This window comes from Danio rerio, chromosome 6 (genome assembly GCF_049306965.1).
Source record: "Danio rerio strain Tuebingen ecotype United States chromosome 6, GRCz12tu, whole genome shotgun sequence".
NCBI classification, from domain to species: domain Eukaryota; kingdom Metazoa; phylum Chordata; class Actinopteri; order Cypriniformes; family Danionidae; genus Danio; species Danio rerio.
The window spans coordinates 20,302,185-20,316,322 of NC_133181.1; the positions used below are offsets into that span (position 1 = coordinate 20,302,185).

Below are 14,138 nucleotides of genomic sequence, written 5' to 3' on the forward strand. Positions count from 1 at the left end.
AAATAAAACAAATAAGACTTTCTCCAGAATAAAAAATATTATCAGACATACTGTGAAAATTTCCTTACTCTGATAAACATAATTTGGGAAATATTTAAAAAAAGAAAGAAAAAAAAATCAAAGGGGGGCTAATAATTCTGACTTCAACTGATTATTGTAAACTCCTTTAAAAAAAAATAAATAAAAAAAGCAAGCTGCATGTTGTCTTTTCAAATTGTCTGAGCTGGAAGATACAATAAAAAAACTAATTAAACACACAAGAAAATACAAAATTGAAAAATTCAACTGTAAAATCAACTGTCACATTTTAGTTTCTTGTACATGATTTGTTATTATTTATAAAATAAGTATAGATTCATACTATAACTAATAAAATAATAATAATAAAACATATTTAAAAAATGTTCCATCAAAACAAACATGGTATTAGTATTACAGTACTGTTGATACTAAAGTCCTCTAATTGAGGGTTGCACGGTTTACCGGTTTTATGGCAGTATCGCGATACTATGGCTCCAAATTACTGGCGGTGCCACTGTAGTTTGTAAACAGTAAAATCATCATTAATAGTCTATCAATAATAGATAATGTTGTATGTGGAAAAGTCACTAATATGCTCCCACATTTGTGCAACAATAGACCATTTTATTTGAATAGTCTGTAAACTCCTTTAAGGTTGCAAAACTATGTAGAATTTGGATTTTTATGGTAACCTATTGCACGTTTTCTAACGCTCTAGTTCGAACACACATCTGAATCGGTTCATTTGGGTTCCTGTAAATATGATTTTGTAGCTACAACCTTAAAAATCTCTTTAAAAGAACGACTCGGAGTGCAATTTTAAATTACTTTTGGATTGTTATGCGATAAGGCAGGAAAAAAAAAACAATTATTATAAAAACTAAAATGGCAACAGGAAACATTATAACAATTTTTGACCTCATATTGGCTAATTTTGTTGAAAAAATAAAATGCTCTTTTTGACCAAAATTTCATTTGGTATAATGTGTATCGTCATTTTAATGTATTTTTTTTTTGTTGGTCAGTTATCTACAAAATAAACAAAAACATGAATACATTTTAGGTGACATGCATTTTTTTTTCAATAATAAGGGAATTAGGAATTCAATTCAAGTAGGCCTATTACAACATAAAATATAGTATTTCTAACAATGTTCTTAATAATTTGAAAAAACACTAAACAGAACACTACATAATCCTATTTTTGTTCCATTTTGAACTGAGGACCGTATAGTCTCTGCTGATGTTTTACTCGTTATCCAGCTTGACAAGCACGACAAGTTAGCATTAGCTCGTTTACCTTTAGAGCGACAACTGAGAAAATCAAACTCTTAAGCCCCGTTTACACTAATGTATTTTCGTTTTAAAACGCATAAGTTTTGCCACGGTTACACCATCCATCCACACTACGCTGGAGTTTTTGATCACCGAAAACGGAGCGTTTTGAAAACGCTGGAGAGGCCGTTTTCATTCTAAAACGCTGCTGCTCCGTCTCCATGTGGATGAGGAAAAACGGAGACATCTAAAAACGGAGGTGGGGCTGCCTACATTCGCCTATTTGATTGGGGCATTTCCTCAATATTAAGTAGCCTAACACACACAGTTCCGTCCTGCATCCTATCCTTGCAAGTTCAGACTTCGCAAGTTTGATCAAGGCTGCAGTCTCCCCCTTCTCAGTTTGATATGGAAAACAGACTACAGAGGACACGGGTAAATCTTCAAAGGGAACAGTGTACATTATACCTTCATTCACATCACCCTGGCTACGTTGTTTCACTTTCTCAACAATAAAATGTAAACATGATTTAAGGAACTGCCTAATTTCATTTTAATATTAGCAACTTAACAGACAGCAGAAATGTTGAGGCGTCGTGCTGCATAATATGAGCGTCATCATCACTGTATGGATATTTATAACAAAACGGAGCCTATAACATCTGCCTCGAAACATACCCTCTCTTCACATCATCTCTCTCTCTTTTGCTGAATATCAGTTTTAATAATCGATAATGGCCATTATAAAAGTATAACATACAATAAGTTTATTCATTATAGGAAATAAATGCAAAAGATCTACAGAATGTAGGCTACACGTTTACAATAATCATTAACTTATCTTTGCGCTTAGCTAAAACACGTTTCCTGAGAACAAGTAATAGATTCCAAAGACCAAAGTCAGGGAATATGTCGTTAGATATAGACAACAAGATGAATGAAATATCAGGTTTAATAAATATAGTGAGATTAGATCCAGCGGGAGATGCTTGATGAGCAGTCCAACTAGCAGAGCTCTCATCTGGGTAGATAGGCTGCAGCGCTTGCCCGAGTGCGTGTGTGTGGTCACGTGATGTGCGTTTTCAGCGTTTTGGTGTGGATGGAGAGCTGTTCAGAAATGCTGGGTAAAACGCAAGTGTGGACGCGGATCGTTTTCATTCAAAAACGCCGTTTTAGAGCTAAAATGCACTAGTGTAAACGGGGCCTCAGTAAGGGACCATCAGAAAAGTGCTTTTTTTTCGAAAACAAAACCAACTTAACCCCGTTGAGAAAGACATGTCATATTATTACAATTACGTAGTGTTTTAACCGCCTAATGCTTAATTTATGTTTTAGACATGTAAATACACAAATAGTAGTAAAACAAAACATTTCTAAGAGTTTGTAAAACACAAGGATGCCTAACAATCCATTTAAATATAATTTTCAGATGTGTTTTATTTATATCAGATACACATTATGAAAGTAACTAAAAAAGTTGAATCTACTCTTCTCTAAGTTCACCAGCCACTTACATGCATGTCATTGGAGAGTAACTGGTGAATTTACATGCTGAATCCTGTGTGTTCTGCTCTTTATCAATGAGGCAAACGCACGGCCGCGTGTAAACATGACAACGACCATCTCACGTTATAGATCACGATCACTTACACGTTTATGTGAACTGGTAAAACTTCTGTTTGAGATTATATGCCGTCTGTGTGTCTTACTAGCCAAACGAGTGAGCACACTTTCATTCTGCCTAATCAGATTTGCGCAACCAAACTATGCGGAACACCCACAATAATAAACAAACAAACAGGAAATCACAAACAAGTAGGATGATGGCGTTTGCTGCTTCATAAGCATTAACAGGTGAATTCATATAAAAGAAAAACAGCATGTCGGTAATATGGAAATATTTAGGTTTTAAAGTCACAGACTTTAAACATAACCATGTAATTTGTAAGAGCTATCGCAGAATTGCTGCCACACCACGAGGAAATACAAAAACCAGCACCTAAAAAAGCACCACAGGCGGCTATAGGAGAATCATCTTCCAAAAAAGTAAATTAAAAGTATTGCCAATGACGCTTAATTTAGTAGCAAGCGGCGCATGATTTCAGAGTTGTTTGCTATACGTTTACATCTATTTTGTTTAGTTTATTTTGTTTTTGACAACACACGATTTAATATAGACCATGTTAAAATGTGTGTGTGTGTGTGTGTGTGTAACAATATATATAATAATATGCCTAAAAACAAAATCACCAAAGCATTACCAGAAAAGTTAAAAAGGCTTTTTTTAGCTAAACAGCTGACATACAGGTGAGTAGAAGATCACTTTCTGTTGCCTGGGACACATTAAGAAGCATTAGGGTTTACAAAACAAATAGGATTGTGGCGCTGGTAATTTCTGATGGCCCGTTTCCACTGAGTGGTACGGTAAGGTTCAGTAAGCTTTTATGGCCATTTCCACTGTCAAAAGGCAAACCGAACTGAACCGTACCACTTTTTCGGCACCCTTTTAAAAGCGTACCAAACACAAGAAAGGGTAAGGTGGAGCAATTTCGTGGAGCTAGACAGAATGAAAACAAAGGAACCCCCATGTTTTATAAACACAGCCGAGACATTCCACCGTTATACTATATTAGAGCTGGGCGATATGGCAAAAAAAATCACGATAATTTTTTTCATATCAGTCGATATCGATATTTATCATGATGAATGTAAAATCTTTATATCTATCAATTATATAAGATTTTCAGCATGCCAATGGCTTTGTGCAACTGATTTAACACATTCAGTTAAATGTTTTAGCTGTCTGACAATATAAATAATAAAATAATAAACAAAAGAACAATCTAAATTCAGCATTTACTTGTTCAAGTTTTCAACAACCAAAGACATTACCTACAAGTTATTGGATATCATTGTTCAACATCAAAAAAAAAATAAAATAAATAAATAAAACAAATCCAGTTTGGAACAAACTATTATGTGAGTTAATAGTCACAGAATTTTCAGTTTTGGATGAACTCTCCTTTTAACGGTATGGTGAATTTAGGGTGAAATATACTTTAATGTATTTTATTTAGGGATGCTAATGATTACTTGATCTATTAATTATCAATAACGATTTAATTGATAGACCTTATCGATGACTGATTAAGCATGGATATGTAAAGGTTTAGTTATGCTTTGCGCTGAGACGCATCCACGCATTACATAATCAAGTGTTTGTGCAGTTTACCTTACTTTTGCTGTCACCCTCTTGACATCCCATATTGCTGGTCACATAAAACCTTGTTACGCGCATATCTCCGATATATCTGCGCGTGTTTTAACCAAAAAACACTCTCATTTTACAAATCGCGCATCACAACGAAAACATGCGGGAAGCCAGCCGGGGAGCCTCTCCATTTACACAGCGAGCTTCTGAGCTCCATCCAAGTTTATTCTTCCAAGGTAACCCAATAAATCTGTCTGTGCTGCGAAAAGACGGTCCAGTTCATGCTGCTCAGACCGCGCTTAGTTAATGAATTAAAATGAAACCATGAAAATACTTTGAAGGATTGTTTTGGCGCTAAAGCACATAGCGGGCTTGTGTAAAGCGCTTCACCTCAGATGTTATTCGTTCCTCTTGTTTATGCTGTAGATATCTGACTAACAAAATATACATCAAAATTAAGTTATACATTACACAAAACGAAATTCGTTACAAAAAGATACATTTTCAAGGGAATATGTTTATATTTATTTAGTTCATGTCCGCCTTAAACAACTGTGGGTGGAGGATGCTTCGCTCTGTGGAAAAAAAGGATTTAATTAATGATCCACTGCTGTTGTAAACGTCTGTCATATATTTGCTGCATTTTTAATATGTCATTATTTTAAAGATTATGTCTTGAGCATCTAATTTCTCCTCTGTGATTATGTCCTTTAAATATATAAAGGCTGGTTCATTTACTGTCGATGAGAGACAATAGTGGTATTACAGATTTTAAAACAAATATTTGAATATTAAAAAGGAAACATAAGCTTGACATCAAACGATCTTATTATTGTCTTAACAAATATCCTTCAATGATGCAGGCTGTAGTTTACAGCAAGCATCAAATGTTCATTGAGATGTGATTGAGATTGTGTTCTGTCATGTCTTTCGTCTGTCTTTTCGGGGTTTTTTTCTCGTAAGGCACAGCTTTCGAAAATGATGACATGAGACTCTGCTGGGTAGCTGCGCTGGTTTGCCAACACTTATGTCCGTAATTTCTTAGCATTATAAGGGTGATCTTGTTTTATATGGTGAAACAGGTCATGGTGTTGGCTGCTTTTGATAACACGAGTCGTCTAAGCAGTTTGCGGTGCACGTTGCTCTGTTTTGTGTCGGATAGCAAAAAACTAAGTAGCTCATGAAGTCTAGTGACGTTTCTTGTCAACAATGTCTGTGACTCTGACCTTTTTTACCTTATTTCCTTCTTACTCTTTTCAGTGCAACTAACACTGTATGGCTGTAAACTTGTACGGCGTGCAGCATTCGGAAGGGCAGGCTGCAAAATGCTTGCGCAACTTTATGCATAGTTCGTAAAAATTATCGAGCAATTATCGAACTGTCATTATCATTTTATCGAAAAAAATTATATCGTGATAACTATCGATATCGAATTATCACCCAGCCCTATACTATATGCATATAATAACGACCCATGGATGACCTAAGCTCAAAGAAACCTTGTCGTTGTCTTAATGTGCAGCCACAAAGCAAAGAAGAACAAAATCTGCCATGTCCTGTTGTTGTTTTATGAGGCCGTCTAACAGTGAGAGTGGTTTTCGCTTTCTCCAGGGAGCTTGCGATCACATCTGTGTTTGATATAACGAATTTCTTGAGCTGATGATAATAACAACATGCGTGTGCTTATTGAAGTGTCTTCGACGTCTGATCCTTTCAGAAAAGGACAAACGCGAGAGTGAAACGCAAAAAATAGAAGCCCGACAAAACACAGGAGCAAATTGTTTCAGCAACCTGAATCACAAACAAACTGCCATGTTTATCTTCACCTTTTGGTACCAAGGTAGTGGCTATTCTTCCTGGGGTCCATCGAACAACACAAAATTGCATTAATACACAACAACAAAGACCAATAAAAACATTAAAATACAAAATTCATACATAACATCCAGATCAACAATCCACTTAATAGTGTTCCATTAAATATTTCTTAAATGATTTTTTAAACCTCATTTTACTTATTAGAAAGCATGTAAAATGTCTGATGGCAATTCATTTCATGTTTTCGTGACGGTAACATATTAGAGACTGTAAGAGACTGTGTGTCTTCATATATGTTGCATTTATATATTTATTGTATATAAATGCAGATGTTACAGTAGGCTATTCATATTTGTCATTGATCTGCAGTTATAATCAAATTATGTTCATAGAAAAGTTAGTAATAAACATTTGTACACAAGAATTTATGTGTATAAAACATCTCTTTTGTGAGAAGTGCTTCTCATATGATTTGTGAACGACCTCTACAGCTTTACTGTAGACATTTATTAGAGAGAGAATTTTGTACATAACACCCACCAAAAGGGTACTCTTAGTAGTGGAAATGCAAGCCTGATAAAGATGACCCATACTGACATGTACCATACCATACCAGTCAATGAAAACGGGCCATGACTGACACTTTTGGACGATTCAGTTTCAAATATATGGACAAAACAGACAAATCTACAAACATTGTTCATCATTTCTGACAGCACCACCAAATGTGGTGTTTTATTTGAACTGAATTACCCTTGCAATTTTTTTTTTTAAGATGACTGTCTGACCCACCCTTTCCAAATACCTGGAAATATTGTTCAGGAGGTAAAATGGCTGCACAGGGAGGATGCAAACGTGGGCCTATAGCCTCAGACTGACAGACTGAATGGAGATACTGCATTATGCTCGGCTATAAGAAACCATTCTTTAGGCAGCTAAAAGCCATTTTAAGACTGCTAGCTGTTCCAAAGCACTGGTTAGGTAGGGTTGAGTGAGAAAAACTGTAGCAAGAGAACAAGCAAGAAAGCTAGAGAGAGAGAGAGAGAGAGAGAGAGAGAGAGAGAGAGAGAGAGAGAGAGAGAGAGAGAGAGAGAGAGAGAGAGAGTGCAGGCGAGCTAGAAAGAGAGAGAGAGAAACTAACAACACTCAAACGCATGTGATTGGATGATGTCCTCTGAAAACCATCCAATCTTGAAGCAGAAGAGGAGCAAGCGTCTCAGCAACTATTTTTTGTCCCATTACATAGAACAAGACGAGCTGAAAGCTCTCCAAAAGCACACATACACACACACACAAACCCTGAGTCTACAACCTCCCTCTCTCTCTCTCCCTCTCTACAATTTTTTATCAAAATGAAAATTAGTTAAACAGTTAAAGGTAGAAATCACGTCTAACATGACAGAACACAGAGCTTAGCAATCAACCAAACATTTATTCAGGAGAACAGAAATGCCTACATCATAGGTAAAGTATACCTAAAATCAAAATAGTAATTTGTATTTTTTTACAGGTGCAGATACATAGAATTCTATACTGTGAAAAATCCTCACAACAGCAAACCGCATCATTTTCCCTCTCAAACACAACGTCAAAAGCACAAAGACATAAAGCTTTTAGGAACATGTAGAAATATTAATTTGGTCAAAAATGTTTAAACGGCACAAGAACAAAACTAAATGTCACATGAATTTTAAAAAGGACAGAGCAGATGCATTTACACACACACACACACATTCCACATAATTATGTCTATATTAGTGAAACAGTTTCTCTATTGATACATTTGGTTAAATTGTAACCAATTCAGTCTTTTTATTTTATTTTGAAACCTGCTGAACATGTAACAGTTTTGATTCTCCAAGCTTGTCCTTTGTCTCTGTACAAAGACACACGTTGACTTTAGATAACGAGTCGGGTGAGTCACAGATAGATCAGGTTTCACATAGTTCAAGGCGGACGAAAATAAAACCTGAAAACATACTGGGAAAATGTCGGACAGGCCCAATCATATCCCTTAAGTTGCCAGCAAGCTCTTCAAGAACTACAAAAAACATCTCATTTACAGCTGACCCAATCCACATATTTACAACAGTTTGATTTTGAAAAAAATATTTTAAAAGACATAGGCAGTTAATATTTTTACTTAGGATATCAGGCTACGTCGATTTGACCAGCAACATGTTCACTAGTTTCACTTCAAACACCACCTTATACTTTAACAGCTGAATGTACAATTACAATCTTTTTCCTGGTCTAGTCAATGCAAACAAGAGGCACCATTTCAACAGTGCTTCAAATCTATCAGGCACGATTATAAACACCCTCTGTTTAGGGTCCTTTTGACTATATCACATTTAACAGTGAACGACATAGTGGAAAGCATAATGCAAGAGGGCCGCTAAAGTAATGTAATGTGGGTATATGTAAAAATAACCCTGAGCATGGTGGAGGCCCTGCCAAACAACAGGCGTTTCCCTATAGTTCATTTTACAAACAAATGCTACTTTTTGCAGTTTAGTAGCTCGTGTATATGTGTTTATATATATATATATATATATATATATATATATATATATATATATATATATATATATATATATATATATATAGTGAGGAAATGTGCTCTGCACATTTGTGTCTGCTCTCACTCTCGATCGCCTTCTCTTCCTCGTCGTTTCCACTCACTTGTTGTTGAAATAAAAATGGAGGCTAAAAAAGGAAAGGCGAGTTCCCCTTAGAAATACCACCCATTTCTCATGGATGGAGTTGGGGGTTGGTTGATGGGGGAGGCGGAGGTGAAGAATGAGGAAAAAAGGCAAGTCACGGTTCTCGGGGTTCGCATTATTTTTGTTTCCTAAATAAAACACAGGTCGGATCAGGGAATTATAAATTCATCAAAAAGTTTTCTCATAGTCAGCATAATGGACGAATATCAAAAAACAGAAATGATACACATCAAAGCAGAGAGCAGTGTTCAACATGATCTGCTTATCCCGACATCTAACTATCTTCCATTGGAAAAGACAGAAAATAAATCCACTCTATGCTGCAAAAGTAACAGAGTGCCCAAGTTATAGAAAGCCAAGTAATACCTTCATACTATGAGCATGTGAATACGGCGTTCGCAGAAAATTTAATCTCATCAAATTCTATTCTGACAAGCACGAATGTTGTAAATACAAACTCTGCCATGTCTGTTTTCACATAGGAACTTGATTAACGTTACCACAGGAGCAAGTCAACTAACGCAGAGTCCAGTGGATGCCACGAAGCCTTGATAATCGTTTCTCCTCTTATTTACAAATAAGGTCAATGGTAAAGCAAGATTTTGTCCACTTCTGTGCTTTTAAATCGCAGTAGCTTCAGACAGACACTCTCGGCTAAGCTAACGGCTAACAAAAATGATACCTTTGCTCACTTTGATAGAGAATTCATTATGTTGAGTGGCAAGAACGCTCTGGACGCGATAAAGATGCAAAACATAAAACAGGCAACATAAAAGCAAACCGAACACTGAATGTTTACACCAAAAAGCAGTTCTTAGCACGAGGTTCTTGGCAAAGTGTGATTGTGATTATGGCTACAGCAAGCTAACATCCACATCCAACCAACACGGTGTTTCATCATTGAAATTATTTGATTCGATTCCTTAACGTGACAGCAGATACAGTCAACCAAGAAGAGATGAAAGAGAAAAGCTACAATGCGTGTTGATAAACAAGAGCTGATAAACTGAGCTCCCAACTTCAACAACTTTAACCAGTTCATAAAAAACACAAGCCATTGCTATCAAAACCTTGGTGGAAATAACAAAATAGCTTACCTAATAGCGTCCTCCCAGTGTAATTGAAACTGGAAAGCCTATTAAAGGTGTTTAGTGTTGTTTAAAAAAATCCAACATCAATGCGAGGCAGACCAGGAGGCCTTCTCTTGCAACCTCGGTGTTTCCTGTGAAGTGTAAACCGCGAGGCTCTCAGGCTATCTTCCAAACTTCTCAGTGTCCCTTACGCAAGAGTTGAAAGTTTCACATTTTCTCCCATTTAAGACATTGTGAGGTCTCCAAATGTTCACGTTTAGTTGCCAAAGGATTCATTAACACACAATGTTATTTTACAAAATTATAGTCGATATTTATATGGGTATGTGCAGCACTTAGTGATCCAAGGCTGTGATTCAATCTCATGTCCTTTACATTTGCAGTATTGCCCATCCCCCTCTCTACACCGGCATCGACCGCGGCTCCCAGCGAAGCCTACACACAACCATAATACAGGGTTTCCTCCACATAGGTGCAGGGGTACAGGACAAGGCGGACTTTCGGCCTCAGCTCGCGCCCTCTGAAACGCTATAGGGCAGAAATGTGTCAATCGACAGATGCCCAAACGCCGTTGGATCATCGTGGAGCTCGTGTTGTCGTAGACGGAAAAGAGGCAGAACCTTGTTTTTTTCGAGGCGCCTCACTTCTCTAGTCAGCAGTTTGCAGCGTGAGATGGCGACGAGAAGGTTGCAAAGGAGCCTTAGGTTTCGAAGACCAACAGCTAGTTAAAATGGATTCTCTCGAAAGAAGTGACCGAGGATTTTGGGGAGATATGTTGTGTTACAAATACACAAGCTCTGGAGTTCGGTTTTCTTTCATATAAGGGATTATTGTTTTTCTTTTATCCGCGTTAAAAGGAATAACAGTGTTTTGTTATACAGCCGTAGCAGCACGGGGTTTCCTGAGCGCTACAGCAGGGAGCGCGATACTAGAGCGTCAGCAATACTGTCTGAGAGGAATGTATATAAGGGATCCGGATCGGACTGGACGCCTGATTTTGTGCAGGATTTCATTCTTATTCGAAATATTAACCCAGCGGTGAACTGAGGTCCACCGTTATAAAAAAAAGAGGAGTACGTGAGGGACCGAACGTGGGCCAAAATAATAAGTGACGCGTAGAAGACTGACAAAGCTATTAAATCACTCCCACTGTAATCGCTTTGTGTGCGAATATTCGCCGTGCCACAATCCTGGATGAGGAACCGTTAATTTTAGGAAATAGTTGACGACTTACTGAAAACTGCACGCTTAAGGTACTAATAATTACAGTATAGTTCAAATTTAATCGTTCCCTGATTAGGTATTGAACAGAGACAAGTGTGCGCCACTGTCCTCGACAGAGTTGGACGGTCTATACAAAAGCCTAACGTTAGTTGTACGATTATACGCATTGCTTTGAGAAAATGCATGTAAAATAGCAAGGACAACGACGCAAGCGTCAACGAAATGTGTCTGCTTAATCCAGGGCCTTTGTGTTTCAAAGACAATAAATGACTAACGTAAACGTCGTCATTACCGTTTTCAATAGTATCTGGAGATCAGTTCGAAATAAACGACACACAATAGTAAAGCACGTCCGGCTTTAGATTAAAATTATTTTTTTAACTAGATATCATATATTTAATACTACGATGGATGAATGTCATTTAACATCATGCGCCTCCGGCGGGATTGCGCGCGCAACTGCTGCTGTGATGAGGGCGTGCATTGTGGACGTTCATCATGCTTCATATTTTTAAAACAAGTATGAAGGATTATTTTTGCTATAGTAAGATTTAAAATAATTACAGGTTTGACATTTTAATAATATTGAGGGATTTTTTTGTGTGTGACAAAAAGTTGAAAGAATTCAGTGTATCAAAGTACTTTATACGTGTTTAAATAAGTATAACACCTTTATATGTATTATATATAATAATATAAATTTGATTGTTAATCGAAATTGGAAAGTAATTTAATGAACAAAGCTTGTCGATTTACAAAGTAAAGGGTCACAAAATCAAAATTTTAAGAATGTTTCCCCATTTTTGATCAAATAGTGTCAATTCTGAATTCAAACAGGTATTAAAACTATTATGTCTGTGGCCAGTAGTTATTTCTATTACATTAGTTGATTGTAACTTTTCCTAAATGAATTATTTGAATCTATATTCTTTGTCAAGACTTCAAATAAAAAGAAATGGTTAAAAAAATAAAAGTTGTGAAAACAAGCACAAACTCATACAGTTGAAGTCAGAATTATTAGCCTTCCTGTTTATTTTTTTTTCTCAGTTTCTGTTTAACGGAGAGATTTTTTCCAATACATTTCTAAACACTCATTTTAGTAACTCAATTCTAATAACTTATTTATTTTACCTTTGCTATGATTACAGTAAATAATATTTGACTAGATGTTTTTTCAAGACACTTCTATACAGCTTAAAGTGACATTTAAAGGCTTAACTAGATTAATTAGGTAGGTTAGGGTAATTCGGCAAGTTATTGTAAAATGATGGTTTGTCCTGGAGACAATCAAAAATAGCTTCAAGGGGCTAATAAATGTTTTTTTTTTTTAAATAAAAATGTTTAAAATGAAATTAAATACATGACTTTCTCCAGAAGAAAAAATATTATCAATCATACTATGAAACTTTCCTTGCTTTGTTAAATATCATTTGGCAAATATTTAAAAAAATAAAATAAAATTCAAAGAGGGGCTAATAATTCTGACTTCAACTGTAATTACAAATTCACATAGTTAAAAAGACTGTGACAACAAATCAAGAATTTCCACTTTTATAAGTGTCTTGTCTTATAACAGAACCAGTTGTTATAGTCATCTGATGGTGTTGTGTTACAGTCATGTACCATAAGGTAGATAAAAAGGACTCTTGAGGTGAAGTGATGTCGTCGTTTACGAGTAGGGCTCAACTGTAATGCCAAATGCCTTACTTTGAAAGTAGATGAGAATAAGCAGCTGCAGTCAGGAGAGTAAAAAAAAAACCCTGTCAACCCAGACAACTCTCATTTATCATAGCAGACCAACAGGAAATTGTAGTAGTACTGCAGTGTACTTTGTTGCCAGTAAATGGAACCATTTAAAAAAACAGACTCAGTGTTTTAAATTATCACATTAAGGGGTGCCAGAAAACCCCATTAATGTTGGTCGTCTATGCAACACATTTGTGTATCATGATTAAAATTACATGTCACTGTGGGGGAGGGGGGGTGTTCAGGAGTATAGGAAATGGCCAATGTGTGACCTAAAACTTCTTACAACAGTGCAACAGAAAGTTACTCCCTGTATCTGAATGAGGCCTACTTCCGTAGCAATATGTGTAACATGAATAGCATGTCCAAATTCACAGTGTTCACAAACAGAAGAACGCACTACCAGGATAACCTACTACGTCTCTCAATGTTCAAAAGAGGACACTTTTCATCATGGAACAGGACCGTATTTTTAAAATGACAAAGATCTTATACCGCTGACATGAAAACATGGTGAATGTTTTACAGTCCACTTAAAATGAGATGAATACATTGCAGATTTGGATTTTAAAGGATTAATTCTCCCAAAAGTAAAGATTTAGTTCTTAACCCAACCTCATGCTGTTCCATTCCCGTCTGACCTATTGGGTTAAGGTATTTTAGAAGAAATCCAGGAGTTCTCTCATCCTCTGTAGACAGCAACCGTCCTGAGAAGTTCGGAAAAGGAATCGAAAATGGCCAAAACATTTCATTGTACAAAGCTCCTCTAACACTTTTGTGTTGTAAAATACTATAAAAACAACTTTGTTCACCAATGTTTTCTCTTCCTCATTAAGTCATCAGGGTACACGCTTTTCCAAGCAGTACAACATGTAGCCATTAGTGTCAGAAATGCAACACATATTCTTGGAGCTTTGTATGACTACAGTTGGACAACTTAAGTCACATGAAATGTTTTGACCATGTATTTGGCTCCTTTTCTGAACTTTGAAAATCTTGGGACCTTTGTGGTCTATAGAGTATCAG

The 14,138-nt window shown here is 36.3% G+C and overlaps 1 protein-coding gene across 8 annotated transcripts in view; it reads right to left on the reverse strand.

Annotated features, from left to right (window-relative positions):
• setd5 (SET domain containing 5) overlaps nucleotides 1-10,521 on the reverse strand; it is a 60,845-nt gene extending 50,324 nt beyond the window's left edge. For all 8 annotated transcript variants that reach the window (XM_073954029.1, XM_073954028.1, XM_073954027.1 and 5 more), the window contains exon 1: nucleotides 10,149-10,521. The gene's annotated coding sequence lies outside the window, so the exon portion shown is untranslated. The remainder of the gene's footprint in view (nucleotides 1-10,148) is intronic.
• Between the last annotated feature and the right edge of the window lie 3,617 nt (nucleotides 10,522-14,138).